We start from the raw sequence: 18,088 nt of genomic DNA on the forward strand, positions 1-18,088 counted from the left end.
TTATTTACTATAGTCACCCTATTGTACTATCAAATAGTAGGTCCTATTCATTTTTCTTTGTTTTTATAGCCAGTAACTGTCCCCACCTCCCCGACAAAACCCCACTAACAATAAAAGCTTCTGGTAAAGATTCTTTTACTCTCTATTACCAGGAGTTCAATTGTTTTGATTTTTAAATCCCACAAATAAGCGAGAACATGTGATATGTGTCTCTCTGTTCCTGGCTTATTTCACTTAACATAAAGATCTCCAGTTACATCCGTGTTGTTGCAAATGACTGGAGCTCATTCAGTTTTATGGCTGAATAGAACATCATGATGTATGTGTACCATATTTTCATAATCTATTCACCTGTTAATGGATCCTTAGGTTGCTTCAAAATCTTAGCTATTGTAAACAGTGCTGCAACAAACATTGGAGTACAGATATCTCTTTGATATACTAGTTTCCTTTCTTTTGGCTATATATCCATCAATAAGACTGCTGGATCATATGGTAGCTCAATTTTTAGATTCTTGAGGAACCTCCAAACTGTTCTCCATAGAGGTTGAACTAACTTACATTCCCACCAACAGTGTACAAGTGTTGCCTCTTCTCTGCTTCCTCACCAGTATTTGTTATTACCTGTCTTTTGGATATAAGCCACTTCAATTAGGGTGAGATAATATCTCATTGTAGTTTTGATTTTCATTTCTCCAATGATTAGTGATGTTAATCATTTTTACATACCTGTTTTCCATTTGTGTGTCTTGTTTTGAGAAAGGTCTATTCAAATATTTTGTCCATTTTTGATTGAATTGTTAGATTTATTTTCCTATAGAATTGTTTGAGCTTGTTATATATTCTGTGTATTAATTTCTTGTCAGAGCTGTAGCTCACAAATGTTTTCTCCCATTTTGTGGGTTGTCTCTTCACTTTGTTGATTGCACCTTTAGTTGTGCAGAAGCTGTTCAACTTGATGAGATTACATTTGTCCATGTTTGCTTGATTGCCTGTGCTTGTGGGGTGTTGCCCAAGACTTGTTTACCCAGGCCGATATCCTGGTGATTTTCCCCAAAGTTTTCTTGCAGTAGTTTCAGTATGTGGTATTAGGTTTAAGTATTTAGTCTTTTTTTTTTTTTTAAATTTGAGACAGGATCTCATCCTGTTGCCCAGGCTGGAGTGCAATGGGGGTGCTCTCAGCACACTGCAGCCTCCACCTCCCGGATTCAAGTGATTCTCCCACCTCAGTCTTCTGAGTAGCTGAGACTACAGGCACGTACCACCAGGCCCAGCTACTTTTTAATCCATTTTGATGTAATTTTTGTACATGGTAAGAGATGGGGTCGAGTTTCATTGTTTTGCATATAAATACTCAGTTCTCCCAGCACCTCCATTTACTGAAGAGACTGTCTTTTTCCCAGTATATGTTCTTGGCATCTTTGTAATAAATGACTTCACTGTAGGTGTGTGAATTTGTTTCTAGGTTCTCTATTCTGTACCATAGATCTACACATCTACTTTTATGGCAGTACCAGACTGTTTTGGTTACTATGTCTCTGTAATATAATTCGAAGTCAGGTAATGTGATTCCTCCAGTTTTGTTCTTTTTGCCTTGGATAGCTTTGACTATTCTGAGTCTTCCATGGTTTCACATTCATTTTAGAATTGATTTTTCTATGTTTTTGAAGAATGGTAATGGTATTTTGATGGAGATTTCATGCATTGAATGTGTAGATTCCTTTGGGTAGTATGGACCTTTTTAACATTATTGATTCTTCCAATCCATTAGCATAGAATTTGTTCCACTTTTTTGTGTCCTCTTTAATTTTCTTTGTTTCCATCAGAGAGATATTTCACATCTTTGGTTAATTTCTAGGTATTTAATTTTCTGTATGGCTATTTTTTTTTTCAGCATTCAAAATCTTTTTAATAAGAGGGTAGGAACCAAGGTTAGTTTTTGTAGCCTCGGATGGCCCCTCGGCCTCTGGCACGCTCAAACTTCCGGCCCTTGGAGCGGACTTAGGGTTTGGTGTGGTTGTGCGGGGTTCCTGGGGCCTTGCCGAAATGCCGGTACACCTCTCGGCCCTTGCGAGGACTGGAGAGTAAGACAGTGCCACAGCCCTTGGGGGAGTCCAGGGCCAGCTGGTGGAAAGTGAGGATCTTGCCCCCTGCCCTGAGGATGTGGCTGCAGGCCTGGCTGGTTATGTAGTGCACATACCTTCAGTTTGGGCACCTCCTGAACCCGCACGTCGTCCGTTATGGTCCCCACAACCATGGCCGTTTTGTTTTCCCGGCCAGGAAGCTTCATCTTCCGGATCATCCAGGAAAGGGACAGAGGCGGCCAGTTGGTGCGACTCATAAACAACCTCTTCAGCACAACCTGGTTGAATGTGGAATTGGTTCTTCTGGCCAGAAACCTGTACAACTTGACCAGCAGCCTCAGGTAGATATCCTGGCTCTTGGGCTCCTTGGGCGGAAGCTTTCGATCCTTGTTGTGGCGGATGTCAACTCCCGTGATGGCGCCTCCTGCTCGGCCAGGTCCGGAAAGCCTGTATGGCTATTATAAATTGGATTACTCCTTTTATTTCTTTTTTCACATTGTTCACTATTGGTGTATAGAAATACTGGTGATTTATGTATGTTGAGTTAGTGTCTGGATGGAGGGAGGGAGGGAACAAAAGAACAAAGGGGCTAAAATGGCGCATTTCCGGGTTCTGCATTGCCAACTTTCCCGCGCCCGGGAAAAACACAGGTCGACTGCGCAGGCGCAGTCTGACGTCTGAGGAAGAAAATCGAAACCTACCTAGCCGGCGCCTACCACCCCGCCCCCGACCTGCCTATGTCCCGCCCACTGCCCTCCCGCTCCCGGGCCCAGGACATAAAAGCCGCTCCCGGCGGGCGGGAGGTAGAAACTTCGTTGGCCCCTGCTCGTGTGCGGACCTAGGAACTTCGCCCGAGACCGCCGGAGCGACTTCGTCGGCCTCCACCGCCAGAACGACTTCGTCGGCCTCCACCACCAGAGACCGGTGAACCTCGTCCCTTCTTCACATTGGCAAGTTAATAAAGTTTTCTTTTACCCTGCTTACTTGCCTATTCTCTGGCACTTACTCTGGGGGTCGTCTGGAACAAATCAGTTAGTATCCCACAACTTAACTCAATTTGTTTATAAGTTTTAAGAGTTTTCTTGTGGAGTTTTAGGTTTTTCCAAATATAATATCATATCATCTGCAATGAGTTCTCATGAGATCTGGTTGTTTAAATGTGTGTAGCAACATCCCCTCACTCTGTCTACCTCCTGCTTCAGCCATGTAGGATGTACCAGCTTTCCCTTCATCTTCAGCCATGATTGTAAATTTCCAGAGGCCTCCTCTGCCATGCTTCTTGTCCAGCCTGTGGAACTGTGAGGCAATTAAACTGCTTTTCTTTATAAATTACCCAGTCTCAGGTAGATCTTTATAGCAATGTGAAAACAGACTAATACGCTTTTATATCACTCTTTTGTCTGAATGCTCTAGCTAGGACTTCCAGTACTATGTTGAAAAACAGTGGTGACAACGAGCATTCTTGTCATCTTCCAGACCTTAGAGAAAAGACTTCTAGTTTTTTATTCCAATCACTGTGATACTAGCTGTGAGTCTGTCATATAGGGTTTTGATTATGTTGCATATGTTCCTTCTATACCCAGGTTTTTGAGGATTTATATCATAAATGGATGTTAAATTTTATCGGATACTTTTTCAGCATCAATTGATATGATATATTGCATTGATTAATCTGCATATATTAAACCATCCTTGCATCTGAGGGATAAATTCCTCTTTGTCTTGATGAATAAAGTTACTAAAGTATTGTTGAATTTGGTTTGCTAGTATTTGGTTTAGGATTTTGGCACCAATATTCATCAGATATATTGGCCTGTAGATTTCTATCTTTGATGTGTCTTTGTCTGGTTTCAGTGTCAGGGTAATACTGGCCATGTAGAATGAGTTTGGAAGTATTTCCTCCTCATCTTTTTTTTTGGAATTGCTTCAGTAGGATTGGTATTAGTTCTTCTTTAAATGTTTGGTAAAATTCAGTAGTGAAGCCATTAGGTCCCAGGTTTTTCTTTACTGTAAGATGTTTACTTATGGCTTTGATCTTGTTACTTGTCATTGGTCTGTTCACGTTTTGCATTTCTTTCTGGTTCTGTCATGGCAGGTTGTCTATACCTAGGAATTTGTCCATTTATTCTAGATTTTCCAATGTATTCACGTATACTCACAGTAGTCACTAATAATCCTTATATTTTCTGCATATCAGCTGTATTGTCTCATTTTTCATTTCTGATTTTAGTTATTCAGATCTCTTTTTTTCTTAGTCTGGTTAAAGGTTTGTCAATTTTGTTTTTTCCTGTCAAAAAGGTAACTTTTTGGTTTTTGGATCTTTCATGTTTTCTTGTTTCTGTTTTATTTATTTGTGGTCTGATATTTATATTTTTTGTCTACTAATATTGGGTTTGATTTGTTCTTGCTTTTCTGTTTCTTTAAGGTACATTGTTAGATTGTTTATTTGAAGTTTTTGCCCTTTTTTGATGTGGGAACTTATAGCTATAAGTTTCTCTCTGAGTACTGTTTTTGCTATATCCCATAGGTTATGATATGTTGTGTTTTCATTATCCTTTGTTTGAAAAAATTTTTCAATTTTCTTCTCAATTTCTTCATTTACCCACTAGTCATTCAGGAGCATATTGTTTAATTTTCATGTGTTTGTATAGTTTCTAAAATTCTTCCTGTTATTAATTTCAAGTTTTATTCCATTGTGGTCAGAGAAGATACTTGATATTATTTTAACTTTTTTCTATGTTTTAAGATTTGTTTTGTGACTTAACATGGTCTATTCTTGAGAATAGTCTTTGGACTAAGAAAATGAATGTGTATTCTGTAACTCTTGGATAAAATGTTCTCTAAATATCTACTAAATCCATTTGATATACAGTGCAGATTAAGGCTGATTTTTTTTTTTGTTTTTCTGTCTGGAAATATGTCCGATGTTGAAACTTGGCTATTGAAGTCTTCCTATATTACTGTATTGGGGCCTATCTCCCTCTTTAGTTCTAATAATATCTCCTTTATATATCTGGATGCTCTGGTATTGAGTGCATATATAATTAAATTTTTATTTCCTCTGAATTGACACTTTTGTCATTATATAGTGACTTTGTCTCTTCATATAGTTTTTGTCTTCGAATCTGTTATGTCTGTTATAAATAATGACTCCTGCTGTTTTTTGTTTACCTTTGGCATGGAATATATTTCTCCACCCTGTTATTTTCAGTCTCATTCCTGTCTTCCTCTTGTGAAAACAATTTTATCTGGTGATGCGATTTAGTTTCTTGCTTTTTATTTATTGTGTATCCATTGTCTGTTTTTTGATTTGAAGTTCCTATGAGGTGTGCAAATATTAACTTATAACCCATTATTTTAACCTGATAACAACTTAATGTTTTTGTGTAAACAAAAAGCAAGCGAAAGGAAAACTAATAAGCCTCACGTTAACTTCATCCCCCTGCTATTTTATCTTTTGTCGTTCCTATTTATAAGTAAATTTACTGACTGTGTTTTGAAATGTTTTTGTAGTTATTATATTTGATTAGTTCATCATTTAATCTTTCTATTTAGTGTAAGAGTAGTTTACACATCACAGTTACAGTGATAAAATATTCTGTTTTTCTGTGTACTCACTATTACCATTAAGTTTTGTACCCTCAGGTGATTTTTTATTGCTCATTAATGTCCTTTTCTTTCTGTTTGATATACTATCTTTAGCATTTCTTTTAGGATGGTTCTGGTATTAATGAAATCCCTCACCTTTTGTTTACCTGGGAAAGTATTTCTCCTTCATGTTTGAGGGATATTTTCAGCAGATATACTATTCTAAGGTAATTAGTTTTTTTCTTCAGCACTTCAAATTTGTTATGCCATTTTCTCTTGGCCTGTAAGATTTCTACTTAAAATTCTTCTGCTAGACGTATTGGAGCTTAATTGTATGTTATCGTTTTTTTTCTCTTGCTGATTTTAGGATCCTTACTTTGCCTTGACCTTTGGGTTTGATTATAAAATGACTTGAGTTAGTCTTCTTTAGGTTAAATCTGCTTGGTGTTCTATAACTTTCTTCTTTGATATTGATGTATTTCTCTAGGATTGGAAAGTTCTTTGCTATTATTTATTTGAGTAGACTTTCTACCTCTATCTCTTTCTCTGCCTCCTTTATAACGTCAATAACTATTAGAATTGCCCTTTGAGGCTATTTTCTAAATCCTGGAGGCATGCTTCATTGTTTTTTATTGTTTTTTTTTTTTTCTTTTGTCTCCTCTGACTGTGTATTTTCAAATAGCCTGTCCTCAAGCTCACTGATTCTTTCTTTCGCTGGATTCATTCTGCTGTTAAAGAGCTCTAATACATTCTTCAGTATGCCAGTTGCTTTTTTGCAGAATTTATGCTTGATTCTTTTGCATTATTTTAATCTCTTTCATGAATTAATCTAATACAATCTTGAATTTCTTTTATGTGTTATCTTGAATATTGTTGAGTTTTCTCAGGACAGTTATTTTGAATTCTTTGTCTGAAAGATCACATACCTCTGTTTCTCCAGGATTGGTCCCTGGTGCCTTATTTAGTTCATTTGTTAAGATCATGTTTTCCTGGATGGTGTAGATGCTATTAAATGTTGTTCACTGTCTGGGCATTAAAGAGTTAGGTCATTATTGTTGTCTTCACTCTCTGGCCTTTTTTGTAGCAGATAACTACAAAAAACCTTCTTTGGAAGGTTTCCAGTTATTTGAAAGGACTTAGGTGTTGTAATCTAAGCTGCTTCTGCTGTGGTTCTTGCAGACTCATAAAGGTACCACTTGATGGTCTTGGACAAAATCTGAGAGAATTCTGTGGATTACCTGGCACAATTTCTCATTCTCTTTTATTAATTTCTCACGAATATAGTCTTTTTCTCTGTTCTGAGCCACCTTAGGCTGAGGGCGGAGTAATCAAGTACCCCAGTTGCCACCCACCACTACTACTGTGCTGGGTAAGATCTGAAACCAGCACAGAACTGAGTCTAACCCAAGTTGTGCTGTGACCACTCCCTCACTACTCCGTATGTTTGCTCAAGGCCCTGGGGCTCTACAGTCAGTGGGTAGCAAATCTAGCCAGACGTGTGTTCCTCCCATCAGGGTGATGAGGTCTCCCAGGCCTTGGGTGGGTCCAGAAGTTACATCTGGGAGACAGAGAGTAGAGTCAAAAACATTAGAAGTCTACTTGGTATTCTCTGGTTTTGCAGTTGAACTGGCGCTCATCACAAGATGCAGTTTTTCCCATTCATTCTTCCCCTTTTCAAGGGCACAGGAGTTTTACCCCATAGCCACTGCCACCCTTGACCATGAGGTGTACTACCAGACTACACCAATGTTCCTTTAAGGCCTAAAGTCTCCTAAGTCAGCTTGTGGTGAATGTTACTTGGTCTGGGACTCACCCTTTAGGACAGTGGGCTCTCTTCTTGCCAAATGTAGGCCCAGAATACCATCCATAGTTAAGTCCTGGAATCGGGGACCCCAAGAGCCTGCTTAGTACTGTAACCCCTCTGGCGGTGTTGGTACCTCAGGTGCAAGAAAAAGTCTTTACTTTTCCTTCTCCTTTGCTCAAGCACAAGTTTTGTCCCACAGACACCACAGCTGGTATTGTGCCGAGTCTTACCTGAAGCCAGCAAATCTCATAGTACCTGGGTATCTCTGTCATTATTCGGTACCACAGGCTCTTCAGTTCGCAGGTGATGAATGCGTCCAGCACTAGGTTCTTTTCTTCAAGGAAGTGGGTCTTTTCTTGGCCCACGGTGTGTCTAGGAATGATGTCTGGGAGCTAGGGTCTGGAACAGGGTCCTCTTTTATCTGACCAGTTCCCTATTCTGCTGTGGTTGGCTGTTGTCAAAAAAAAAAAAAAAAAAAAGCCTTCCCACTCTTCCCTCTTTACTCCTTAGACAGATGACGTGACAGTGGTCTCTTTTGGAGCCATGAGCTGTGCAGTATGGGGTTGGGGGAGGAGTGATGCCAGCATTCTCTTGGCTGCACCAGCTGGTTTGTCAGTATGTAACTTGCTGCAACCCCTATCCCAGCCTACTGGATCTAGTTCAGCCCTACGACTCACCTACTAGTTCCAGTCGTTATTGCCTAGGCTGCCTTTCGAGTTTACTTAGAGACCAAGAACACTTGGACCCTTGGTGGCGATGTTTGCTGTCACCCTAGTTGGGGCCCCGGGGATGGGTGGACTCCTCTGGCTGAAACCTCTTTAAATGCTCCATCTGTGGGTGGGCCTCAGCTGTTTGTTCTGGTTTTCCTTTCTGCTCTAACAGAACAACACTGAGTTGTTAACCTCACAATTGCTGGTTCTTTCTACCGGCCTAGAGATGCTCTCAGCACCATGCTGTGGCTGCTGGGTGTGGGGGAGGGGCAGTATTGGTGATTCAGGACTGTTTTTTTCTATCTCTTCAGTGCCTCTTTTAGCCATATGAAGTTAAAACCAGGTACTGTGGGTGCTCACCTGATTTTCGGTTCTCATGGAAGTGTTTTTTCCTATGTAGATAGTTGTTAACTTTGTGATTTTTAAGGGGGTGGGGTGATTGGTGGAACTTTCCATCCTGCCATCTTGCTCCACCTCCCTCCATGATAGCTTCTAAACCAGGAGTTTACTGATGGAAGCATGCCTCACAATGATACTCTTTTACCATGCTGATTTTTCTCCATGGAAATTTTTCAGTTCCTCTAGAGGAATAAAAGTTACCATGAATAAGACCTAGTATTTGCTGGCACAACAGGGTGACTATAGTCAAAAATAACTTAATAGTACATTTTGAAATAACTAAAAGAGTAGAATTGAATTGTTAGTAACACATAGGATAAATGCAAGATACTTCGTTTACCTTGATGTGATTATCACGTATTGCACATTGCACACCTGTATCAAAATATCTCATGTAACCTATAAATATGTACACTATTTACTCATAAAAGCTAGAAATTAAAATTTAAGAACAAGTTATCATAATTGACAATATATATTTTTTCCTTGCATAGAATAGAAAATTTAATATGTAGTAATAAGATCTATTAGGAACTATTGTTTCTAGCCAATGTACTGGTAGGTGGTTTTTCTAAGAGTTTATTGTGCAACTAAATTCATTTTCTTTTTCACTAGTTGCTGGCTTCTCTCATATAACTGATTCTTTTTATCCTACTAAACATTGAAAAATTTTACATAGTACATGGTATGTTTTAAAAATAAGTCACTTGTCCTACACCTTTTCTAGGCTTCTAAGGTCTACTCTTAGAAATGTTCTTTTAAAAGATTTAAGTATCTTTCACATGCTTTAAAATCTTTAAAATTTTTTTCACCTTTAAAATTGTTGACTACTGTAGGAAATACACATATGAAAATCCAAACATTGGCTTTCCTCTGAAATATTTTATGAGTAGTTATTTTAATGTGATATCTCCCTAATGATTTATATTTCTAAATAGTTTTATTTAATAAGCTGTTTTTATTACTGCATTCTACATCATTATAATTTAACTCCAAAATCTTTATTTATTTGTGTGCTGTTTCCTGTTTGTTTCATTTTTATGCTTTAGACTTTTGGCTTATCAGGGACTATGTTTGCATCAATATTTATGTAAATAGTAGGGGTTTTACAAACTACGGGATGCAAAAAGAGGAAGTTACCCTTCAAATTGAACAATACAAGAATTATTTAAAAGATGTTTCTCTTGTAAGTGCAGCAACATAATGCTACAATTAGAATTGAGCCACATCAATGTGTATTCCAATTGTGAACCCAAAAAGGTGACAATGTAATAAGATTTGACAGGATGTGGAAAGGTGAAAACTCATTAACAAGCCAGGTTCTGCTTTAAAAATTTGATTAGCATTTTTGTATTATGTAAGAAGGTTGCTTTGCATTTCAAGAGGAGAGCAGCAGTTGTGTGGCATTTAAATCTATTCTGAATTAAAAATGATCAGTTTTTAAAAATTATAGAAAATTCTTATGCAAATGAAATGTAATCAAACCATGCTTCAGACTCATTATGCATGATTGATATGCACTGTAATTTGCTTACTAATTCAAGGAGCAGAGGAATTCCAATTATCATATTGTTTATTCAGTGCTGTGACATGCTGGAAGTGATATTAAATTGATTAGAATAAGTGGTAAAAACCAACAAGATGTGTCCTTATCCAACTTGACATTTATTTTATATAAAATGGTGAGGATTTCTTACTATCCTGAAAACCTCAGCTTCTTCATAAAGAAGGAATTCAAAAATTTTTCTGAGGCTCTTAAAGATATTAAAATCAAAAAGATAAGAGATAACACTCTTTTAAAATGCCTTCAGGGAAAAACATTGCTTTTTCACCTAAAAGTTTGTTTATTTGTGACCTGTGATTAGATGTATCCGTAATGTATTTCTTTAGTGAGTTCATGTCTAATCGTGAGAATACTTGATAGTAAAATTGCAAATTGGGCCCAGCTTGAAAGCTTTGAAGTCAATATGCTCAAATTTTTCACAGCATCTAGAGTTTTCACAATTCTTAAGTATATCATAACCTACAAAATCTATACAGATCTAATTTTTGGTCTGACTTTAGGATTTTGACAATGCTGATTGATTTGGGATAAAAATCAAATTGATATGTTGAAAGTATTTTTCTCATTTTTTTACGTTTTAAGATGATAGGCTTTACGATGCTCATTGTGATACTGCTTGCAAATTGACCTGACTTTGGAAATCTATAAGGGTTAATATGCTCAAACTTCTCACAATTTTCAGAGCTTAAAAAATAGTTTTTAGTGAATATGTGTGTGTGTGTGTGTGTATATATATATTCACTATATATATATTCACTAAATATATATTCACTAAATATATATATATTCACTATATATGTATATAAATGTGTGGAGTCAGAAAAGTTAAGTGTGGTGTGATAATCTGAAAATCAGAGTGTCTTAAATTCAGCACTCCTCACATTTTGCTCCAGATTTTTCTTTGCTGTGGGGGAGTGACTTAACACATTGTACGATATAGAGCAGAATCTCTAGTTTTGATCCAATTGATGTAAGTAACAGTACTCTTCCTAGTTGTGAAAATCAGAAATGTCTCCAGACCGGGATGGGAGACAGAAACACCTAGGCTGAGATCAACTACGATGGAGAGAGAATACTGGTGGGAGGGAGGCAGGAGGAAATTAAAAAATTCAGACAGAGCATGAAAGGAGAGAGATTGCCAGAATGAAAGAGAAGAGAGAGATTGCATGATAGATGGGTAATACAAGAGGAGGGGAAAGAAGGAGAGTGCATGATAGAGAAAGATTTGGAATTGAGGAAGAGTGCATACCAGAGAAAATAGAAGGGCAGGGTATCTAAAGAAAGGAAGGAGAATACAGGAGGAAGGAAGAATACAGGATAGTGAGAGAGAACAGGAAGAAGGAGATTACAAGAAAGAAAGAAAAAGCAGGGAGAGAGCATGCAAGGAGCAGGAAACAGCTGAAAGAGTAAAGCTTCAGGTTTTTTAATTACCTTCACAAATGTTTATTAGTGGCCTGCTAGGCACTAAACACTGCGCTAGGCAATGTGGATAACAAACAGGACATATTCGTTCTGTCACAGAGCCTGAATTGAAGCGAGAGAAGACAAACGAGTATATGTCATGTTATGGTACTTTATATGAATAAAAATAAAGACAGGGAAGGGGATTCTAGTCAGTAGTGGATAGTCAAGGAAGGCCTCTCTGAGATGAAGTGATCTTTGATCCAGGATCTGAAAAGAACGAAGGGATGAGCTTCAGAACATAGAAGAAAAGCAACATTCCCAACATAGCAAAAAGTAAGTGGAAAGGCACCACCACGGCAGGAGCAGTTTAAGAAGGGCAGGAAGTCCACAATGGTTGAGGCGGTAAGCAAGGTGGAGTCGTTTGGTAAAAGATGGCGTCAGATAAGTCAGGAAGAGCCTTGTAAACCATGATGTCTCTTTTGGCCTTTCAAGAGCGAGAGTGGAAGCCAGTTGGAAGGTTTTGAGCAGAGAAGTGGCATCGTGATATACCTCCTACCTTAGTTGTTTTAAATGTCAGTGATATCGAAGTCACCAAGGGTATCACTGAAACACTTATTCTTAGATTCAACCTCAGACCTATGAAAAAAGATGATCTGAGGTGGGGTTTGATAATCTGCACTATTTAATAAGGTATGTCAGGTGACTTTGATGTTGATGGGTGAGGAACATACTTTAGGAAACACTACATTTGATAATCTGTCTGGCCACTGTGTAGAAAACAGTAGGAAAAAGACAAAAGCAGGGAGAGAGGTTGGAAGGCTATCGCACTATGCTGTGTGAGAAGTGGTGGTGGCCGAAATTGAGGAGGTTGTAGATGTTCCTTATCTTGACATTATACTTGTGTTTTTCTGAACTCATCTCTGCATCTCTAAAATGCACAATATAAGACACTTGCATACTTTAAAGATTAGAAATGTGCATAAAATATGAGAAAATATAAGTTGAGAATTTAATCAGATTTAGTAAAATATGTGATCTACAGGTTGAGTCTTGCCTCCCTCCAGTATGACTTTGGCATCTGATTTAGGTAGCATATGCCCTCATATGCCATCCTTAAACACAGGTAATGACTGTTCTGTCCACTCTTCTACCCATACACAGAGAAGGCATCACCTTGAAAGATAAGACCACTTCAAACAAGAAATATATATATTTTTCCTTATGTGCATATGTATGCAACTTCTAATTCGATTTCAGGCTACAAAGGTATTCAACATAATGACTGAATAGGCAAGAAAGATTTTCATCCTCACCTCGACACGTATTGCACTTACTACTAATTCATAACACTTGACTATAGTATAGTGGTTTTCAATCTATAAATTGCTTTTGCCTACTTTGTACTATACTCACAGTGGCTTCTCTAGGTATTAAAAATCTCACCTTCAGGCAAGTGACTGGACTTCAGTGAAGTTAGGTGATTTGTATCAGATCAAGTGTCTCAGATGTGGTGGAGCCATAAACAGAATTTCAAAGTTTCTGCTCTCATTAGACCATGCTGCAGTGTGTGTGTGTGTGTGTATGTGCGTGCATGTGTGTGTGTGTGTGTGCGTGCATGTGTGTGTGTGTGTGCATGCATATGCAAAAGTATGTGTGCATATTTTGTTTTGTAGTTGAGCAGCAGATAAATGTTTTCTTTTTTAGTTTTTTTTTTTCACTCTCACAAATATCTACAAACATTTAGAACGGATTACTCTTTATCTTTAAAATAATTGTATCTATTAGTTAAAAAAATGACAAACTGGACAAAGAAATAATACAGTAATTATCTGTGTACCCTTCACCTAGCTGAACAAATAAATATTACCATATAATTAAAGCCTTTTCTATGCCCTCCCCTATCCCATATTCTGCTCTGCCCTTACAGATTATGCTGCATTTTTAGGGCACACAGATTTTTACATGAGCATTTTTCTCAAATATTAACAGTGTATTTTGTATCTCAGAAAAAATACATGTATTTATGTATGCGTGTATGTGCACGTATACATACATGTGAATATAAATGTATGCTTATTTGATGTTTCATAAATTGATTTACCACATGCTAAATACAAATCAATAGTAACAAATTGCATTTCTATAGCAATTTACATTTATAAAGTTCTTTGAAATATGTTATCACATTTCACATTTATTAATTGACACTTATGCCTTTGTCCTCTGAACCTGCAAGTTTCTGAAAGTCGAATAGATATTCATGTGTGAGCCTAATTAGTGCAAGTTAACTACTTTATTTTTTCTTTTCTTCTTTCTTTTTTTTTTTTTTTCCTTTTTTGAGATGGAGTTTCACTCTTTTTTGAGACAGAGTTTCGCTCTTGTTGCCCAGGCTGGAGTGCAATGGCGCGATCTTGGCTCAACGCAACCTCTGCCTCCCGGGATCAAGCGAGTCTCCTGCCTCAGCCTCCTGAATAGCTGGGATTATAGTCCTATGCCACCAGGCCTGGCTAATTTTTTGTATTTTTAGTAGAGACAGGGTTTTTCCATGTTGGTCAGGCTGCTCTCGAACTCCCGACCTCAGGTGATCCACCCACCTCGGCCTTCAAAGTGTTGGGATTACAGGGGTGAGCCACTGTGCCCGGCCGCAAGTTAACTACTTTATATATTCCCGTATTCTAACCTCTGTACATCTACCAGCAAATAATGCGTCAGTATTTTTCTTTCTGTATAGGCATTATTCTGAAGCAATAGGGTATTTTTCTGTTTGGAGTTGTAATCAAATGAACCATCTATATGGATAAATACATTTTAGTTTACTATACATTATTACATACAAAAGCTGACATGTATTTGACTAAGAGCAGCATCTCCAGTTTTGTGCAACCTTGAAATTCTTTATTGAGAGTTCTTATTAATCAGATTTTCTTCTATGGTTCTTTTCCTATTTCTGGTTACACAGAGCTGGATGAATTATTTCCCTCTGTTTCATTCCTTTAGTTTTTCAGAGCCACATTTTGCTCTGGAAAGGGAAAGAAAAGGCCAGTGATTTTCTTCATCAGACTTAGAATGGATACAAGAATGTTCTATGCTATATTTCAGGCCATTATTCGCATCTTCCAAAGTAATTTTTCATCTTTAACATGTTTTTGCCCCCCTTAGGAGTAACACAACTGCTGTCGGAATTTAGAAGGAACTGAGGAATAGCTGAATTAGAAGACAACTAAAGTTTATCCTTGACCAGCTGATATATGTTAAGCAATGTAAGAAAATGAGTGGAATAGAGTTGTAGCCTCAGGCTAGTACAGGGAGGAAAGTGAGCTAACCTTGTTTTATAAGCAAAATTCTGTGGACCCAAATAAATACTTCACTCTTTGAGAATGTGGGGGATAACGACAAATCCTGGATGAAAGCATCTGGGTAATATGTTTTCGTTGCCTGGATTTGTTATGTTACTGAATTCAACTTATTATTTTTACAAGAAATTATTATATTCATTAACCTCAAGGAGATGGATTTGTTAGTTAAGGAATATGAAACTGGTGAACGGAATAATTCAGCAATGACTCATGTACACATCACCACCTGGCCGAATAAATAAAAAAAAATTACTATACAGCTAAACCCTTAATTTCTGCCTTTGGAAATCTGAAGCTCTTTCATTTGAACTAAATTAACTCTCTCAAGCACTTGGGGCTATTTGATTGTTTGTGCCACAGTTTGCCTGCTACTTGGAAAGATGGTGTTTGATGTTCTGTGGTTACCAAAATTACAAATTAACTAGAGGCTCGGTGAGTGGAGGGTAAGGAGCTGTGTTTCAAATCCAGGTTGATATAGATTATGTACTTCCAAACTTGTACTTCATGAACTTGTACAGCAAATTACCCGTCAAATTTCAAATTGAGTTTTCTACCTCATGTTAAATATTGAACTGATAGCTAGCTGACATATCAACTTATAGATCTCATTATGAGATCCCCCAAAGGGGTAAAAGGTAAGTTTACCACACAATACCAAAAAGCATATTAAGAGAAATTATAAATGAAACCAGATGTAACTTCCTGATAACAAAGACGCAGTTTTTTTCTCATGATAGTGTCTTCTAACCTAGAGTGATTTTGGCATCATAGCACAACAGAGTAATTGACAATATAGATGCATAATCATTCTGCATGAAATTGGGCTTGCTTAGACTGACAAAAAAGAGACTGGTGTAAATTGTAATTTAGCTGACTACTTACAATCAAAAGCAAAAATAAACATGTAATTCCTGAAAATGAGGGATGGTTTATGAAAGAACATTTTCTGGTTTAGAAGAAAGGCTTCATAAAATTCAAGAGGGTTTTGTTTTTAAAACATTACTTACTAATTACATTTAAACATAAAAATAACTTTCTTAAAGTTTTCTCTCAATCTGCTCCATGCTCTTGCATATACAATATTTAATTAGATGATTCATTAGATTTATGAATGTTTTCAACTAATGTTGAATATAACTTATTAAATTTTAATTTTGAACGACAGTATAATAACCTCTTTTGGAGTCACCCTGCTTAGGCTGGCTGTGACTACAGACATTTATATATTTTGCCTGTGCAACTAGAAGTGCACTCACACATTGAACAACTGAACAGCTTTTCTCCTCTGTATTCTCAATCTGCTGTCAACCCAGGTGTAACTTATCGACTTATCTTTCGTTTGGCATGTTGCCCAGTAATTCACACATAGGAAGATATTCAGCAAATGCTAAGTGATAAAAATATTCCTGTCTGAGCAGCCAGTGTAGTGAAATGGAATAATTATAGAATTTTTAAAAAGTCAAGTCTCCCATTTAAGGTTAATATTGTTATATGTGTATTTGATCCTGTCATTACGATGCTAGCTGGTGATTTTGCCCGTCAGTTGATGCAGTTTCTACATAGTGTCGATGGTCTTTATAATTTGGTATGTTTTTGCAGTAGCTGGTACCAGTTTTTCCTTTCCATATTTAGTGCTTCCTTCAGGAGCTCCTGTAAGGTAGGCCTGGTGGTGACAAAATCTCTCAGCATTTGCTTGTCTGTAAAGGATTTTATTTCTCCTTTGCTTTTGAAGCTTAGTTTGGCTGGATATGAAATTCTGGGTTGAAAATTCTTTAAGAATGTTGAATATTGGCCCCCACTCTTTTCTGGCTTGTAGGGTTTCTGCAGAGAGATCCGCTGTTAGTATGATGGGCTTCCATTTGTGGGTAACCCAACCTTTCTCTCTGGCTGCCCTTAATATTTCTTCCTTCATTTCAACTTTGGTGAATCTGGCAATTATGTGTCGGGGTTGCTCTCCTCGAGGATTATCTTTGTGGCGTTCTCTGTATTTCCTGAATTTGAATGTTGGCCTGTCTTGCTAGGCTGGGGAAGTTCTCACGTATAATATCCTTAAGAGTGTTTTCCAACTTCGTTCCATTCTCCCTGTCACTTTCAGGTACACCAAAATGCACCAATCAAAAGACACAGACTGGCAAATTGAATAAAGAATCAAGACCCATCAGTATGCTATATTCAGGGGACCAATCTCATGTGCAAAGGCACACATAGGCTCAAAATAAGGGGATGGAGGAATATTTACCAAGCAAATAAAAAGGAAAAAAAAAGCAGGGGTTGCAATCCTAGTCTCTGATAAAAGACTTTAAACCAACAAAGATAAAAAAAAAGACAAAGAAGGGCATTATATAATGGTAAAGGGATTAATGCAACAAGAAGAGCTAAATATCCTAAATATATATGCACCCAATACAGTAGCACCCAGATTCATAAAACAAGTTCTTAGGGACCCAGAAAGAGACTTAGACTCCCACACAATAATAGTGGGAGACTTTAACACCCCACTGTCAATATTAGTCAAATCAAAAAGACAGAAAATTAACAAGGATATTCAGGACTTGAACTCAGCTCTGAACCAAGTGGACCTAACAGACATCTACAGAACTCTCCAACCCAAATCAACAGAATATACATTTTCTCAGCACCACATCACACTTATTCTAAAATTGACCACATAATTAGAAGTAAAACACTCCTCAGCATATGCGAAAGAATGGAAATCATAGCAGTTTCTCAGAACACAGTGCAATCAAATTACAACTCAGGATTAAGAAACTCACTCAAAACTGCACCACTACATGGATACTGACCAACCTGCTCCTGAATGACTACTGGGTAAATAATGAAATTAAGGCAGAAATAAAGAAGTTCTTTGAAACCAATGAGAACAAAGATACAACATACCAGAATCTCTGGGACACAGCTAAAGCAGTGTTTACAGGGAAATTTATAGCACTAAATGCCCACAGGAGAAAGTGGGAAAGATCTAAAATCGACACCCTAACATCACAATTAACAGAACTAGAGAAACAAGAGCAAACAAATTCAAAAGCTAGCAAAAGTCAAGAAATAACTAAAAAGTCAAGAAATAACTAATATAATTAAGAACCGAAGGAGATAGAGACACGAAAAACCCTTCAAAAAGTTAATGAATCCAGAAGCTGGTTGGTTTTTTTTTTTTTTTT

The 18,088-nt window shown here is 37.4% G+C and overlaps 1 pseudogene across 1 annotated transcript in view; it reads right to left on the reverse strand.

Annotated features, from left to right (window-relative positions):
* Positions 1–1,932: 1,932 nt before the first annotated feature.
* LOC105516172 overlaps positions 1,933–18,088 on the reverse strand; it is a 66,994-nt pseudogene continuing 50,838 nt past the window's right edge. The window contains exon 2 of the transcript XR_001002441.1: positions 1,933–2,539. The product of XR_001002441.1 is annotated as a 60S ribosomal protein L18 pseudogene (transcript). The remainder of the gene's footprint in view (positions 2,540–18,088) is intronic.

The sequence above is a fragment of the Colobus angolensis genome, unplaced genomic scaffold, assembly GCF_000951035.1.
Source record: "Colobus angolensis palliatus isolate OR3802 unplaced genomic scaffold, Cang.pa_1.0 Scaffold277, whole genome shotgun sequence".
NCBI lineage: Eukaryota > Metazoa > Chordata > Mammalia > Primates > Cercopithecidae > Colobus > Colobus angolensis.